Below are 3,953 nucleotides of genomic sequence, written 5' to 3'. Positions count from 1 at the left end.
AAGCTCACAAAGGAGACACTTCTATTTTTTTTTAACTATTTCTTTATTAATATTCTCAGAGAACGAACAAGTACTTTAGAAAACTGACTGACTATAAAATTCTGAGAGAAATTTTGGCATCAGTCACAACAAGCACCCTCCAGGAATTTAACTTCCTTTTCAGCATACAAGCTTACTATGGAAACCCATTTATGACACCACCACAACTAGTCAAAATCTGCCTGGAGCACAAAAACTTCGCAGTCCCACAAGAGATCCTTATAGGACTGGATGGAAATTGGCCCCATATGCAGCCAAATCCCACATCTAATAGAGATTCCCCCATGCCAAACTTCCAGTTTTACTGTCAGCCAGATTCAACTCCCCGTCTCCCTCCCGGCCCCTATTTGCTCTGCCCTTTCACCTTACACTATAGCTCTTCCAGTAGCTCTCTACAGCTAGAAACCCCCCAAATTCAGTATCATTTCCCTGTCCAACAAGATGGAGTTTTTTTTTTCAAGAGAGAAGACCACAAAATGGGCAACGGGAAAACTAGCTATCTTCAACTTCCCATCTAAGTCCCGCCACTGCCTGCTTCTGGTTTTGATTCCTTACTTTGGCAGAATCTCAGGGCCCAGAATAGTCACTGTGTGTTGGGGGTTAGGATGGGAGGCTAAAGCTGAAAGAACTGTTCCTAAGCACAAAAAATGTACTCTAAAAGTGTTTTTCCACTGAGCACAATTCCTATGGACAACTTAATCAATCCCATTATCCTGAGTGCCTGTGGGCAAAGGGAGAGGAAGGGGTGGATGTCAACCTTTACTGAGCACCTACTGCAATTCACTGGTCTATCTCCCTTCATACAAGGCAGACAATATCCTGACTTTACACATGCTGAAAACAGGCGCAGAGAGGTCATGCAATGGGCTTAGAATTTATACCCAGGTGTGCCTGACTCCAAGACTCATAATTTGCCATTTCACCATGCTGTCCCCAGGTCCACTAGTGTCCTGGGCTAATGCTACTATTAACCTTTGAGAGCACTTTACCATTTACGTATTGCTTTTCATATACATTACCTCATTTAATTGTCACCACAACGTTGTAAGAAGAGTTCCTTTCCCACTTTTACAAAAGACTGCTTAGACTCAAAGTGAGCCCTGGTGGCACAGTGGTTAAGCACTTGGCTGCTAACCGAAAGGCTAGCGGTTCAAACCCACCAGCCACTCCACGGGAGAAAGATGTGGCAGTCTGCTCCCATAAAGATTACAGCCTTGGAAACCCTATGGGGCAGTTCTACTCTGTCCTATAGGGTCGCTATGTGTCGGAATCGAATCGATGTCAACGGGGTACAGGATTATTTGGACTCAAAGATCACTGGTAACTTGACCAACCCAGCTGTAACATTTAGAGTTGTGTCCTGAGCTTTGTTTTCTCACCTGTAAAATAACTCATTCCTAACTCAGAGTGCCTGTTAAGTGCTCAAATTATATCTATTGTCAGCATCGTGATTTTTATTAACAGCACTGAGTTAAAGTAAAATTTATATGCACATACACACACACATACATACAACATACTACATATATTTTAATGACTCAAGCTAATTAGTCAAGCCTTTAGCTGCTGGAGAAGATATAATTTTACCACTACTCAAACTCAGAGATAATCACTAACTGCAGTTTCCAAGAAACTGACAAAAAAGGGTTACTGAAAATGATGTGGTCAAATTCAATACGGATTTTGAAAGCTACTAACGGAAGACAAAAGAAGGGCAGGCACATTCAGTTAAGATAAAATACAAAAAAAATCCTCCTCTCCTAGCATCATGGTGTTATCATTAATGTGCTATTTCACCCTGGCCGTGTCATCTCAACTCTGTCAGTGTTCTCATGGTCCAAAATGTGATGGCCAGGGGAAGACCCAGAAGTTCTAGTGAGAGGCTAAGCAAAGGGTGGGCGTGGAAAGGATATACATCATAGCCTCAAGCTATTTTTACTGTGCTGCATCTAATGTGTTGCTTGCCTATTTATTACACTCACTTGAAAAGAAACCTGGTAAGTTCAAAAATACCAGATGCAATAAGAATCAGCTCATCACTTCTCAAGCCAGAATGGAAAAGATAACAAAAGTGTGGTGGTACAAGGATCCCAGCATCAGTCAGACAGAAGGAAGCCTATGGCGCTACGGCATGTTCTTCAGGTAAGGCCTCACCAAGACCAATCCAACTGAGCATCCACTCCAGGCTTGAAGGTTAAAAAAAGAAAAAATTCTGGCCCAAACAGGTGAGAGAGATATCAAATTTTTTAAAGCACAGTTACCAGTTTTATAGTAAAGATAGCTGGACAGCAACACACACTAATTGCCTACATGAGAACTATTTTTGTTTTGGTTTTTGCCCTTGTCATCTGTGTTCTTTTAAGTCAATCCTAATATCTTCGTAAGAACAAGCTGGGGTTTATTCTGCATGTATGATCTAGTCTCACAAGGAAAAAGGTTTCAGTCTCCCTCAAAAACTCCTGCCTGCATGAGATTGTTTAGCCTCTCTTTGTAATTCCACTTCACAGATCAGGAAACTGAGGTCCAGAGAGTACAAGTGACTCATCTAAGGTTATACTCCTCGGCAACATATGTTGGACTAGAACAAGAACTCAGGAGGCCCACAGTCTGGGTCCCCAGCTGTACTGCTGTTGCAAATGACTTGGCAACCTGATGTCTTGAATACAAAGTTTATTTGAAAAAAAAAAAAGCCAGCATGAGTCATCTCCCTTGTCAAGGAGCACCACACAGGTTGTTCTAATAAAGCATCCAGCATCTTCAGAACCACTTGTTTCTGAAATAAGCAACCTCAGAGAATAAAACCATGTCTTATACCCCCTCAGAATACCCACGAAGCTGTGCCCAGATGTGCTGCTGGGTTTTGGGGACCTGCTCACCCAATCCAGGGAAGCTTTCCTCAAAAAGTAAGGGAGTCTGGACTTTGGCGTTACTGAAGAAATGGGGTGGGTGTGTGAGATCGGAGTGGGTTTTTTTGGGTTTTTTTCCAGACAGCTCCAGGCCATAGTTGGCGCAGTGGTTAAGCGATAGGGCTGCTAACCAAAAGGTCGGCAGTCCAAATCCACTAACCTCTTCTTGGAAACACTATAGGGCAGTTCTACTATCCTCTAGGGTCACTATAGGTCAGAAACGACTAGACGGCAACGGGTTTGGCTCCCTACCCCCCCAGGCCATAGTTATGATTTCTTGCAGCCCGATTCTACTTACCTTGGAACGCATCTAAATATCTCCTCCTTCTCAACTTCCCCAGGACAAAAGCTCTGCAGTCTGGGAGGTGGATCGGGCAGCTAGGGAAAGGGCGCCGCTTTATAGTGGCAGTAAAGGAAGCAACGCTCAATTCCCTCCTCCACCTTTTACAAGAACTCCCCATCGGGTCTTCAGACGCCACAGGCGTCAGCAACTCTGAACCAGACTCCTTTCCCTAGGTCTACCCCGGGCAGAAGCGAGGAGGAAGCAAAGCCCACTCCCCATGAGCCTCCCTCAGCCGTCGCATCTGGTCCCTGGCCCCCACGTCTCGCCCCACTCTGGCGTCTTCCACCCTCCCTCCCTCCTCATCCGCAGGGTTCCCGCTGCACACCCAGAGCCCGGGCCGGACAACTGCCCACTGTCACCCGAGACCCTGAGCGCACCCCTTCCTCCCGGCCGCAATGGACCTGACGACCTGCGTCTCCCGCCTCCCTAAACTGGGTCCTCCCAGACTCCCCGCCCCTAGCCCAGGACCCCCTGGCACAGCGTCCGCCGCCCCGAGCCTGCCCCACACCCGCACTTCCCGCCCGGCCCACGCGGGCTCGCGGACCGCCCCAACTTTTCCCAGCCCGGCCGCGGGGCGGCGGAGGGGATTCCGCGTCCAGACCTCAGACGGGCGGGCAGGCTCGCGCCCCCTTAGCCCCCGCCCGCCCCGCCGGCGCGAGTTGCGC

This window comes from Trichechus manatus, unplaced genomic scaffold (genome assembly GCF_000243295.1).
Source record: "Trichechus manatus latirostris isolate Lorelei unplaced genomic scaffold, TriManLat1.0 scaffold00141, whole genome shotgun sequence".
Classification (NCBI taxonomy): Eukaryota; Metazoa; Chordata; class Mammalia; order Sirenia; family Trichechidae; genus Trichechus; species Trichechus manatus.
The sequence above is the reverse complement of the archived record's forward strand: the minus strand, read 5'-3'. Positions refer to the sequence as shown.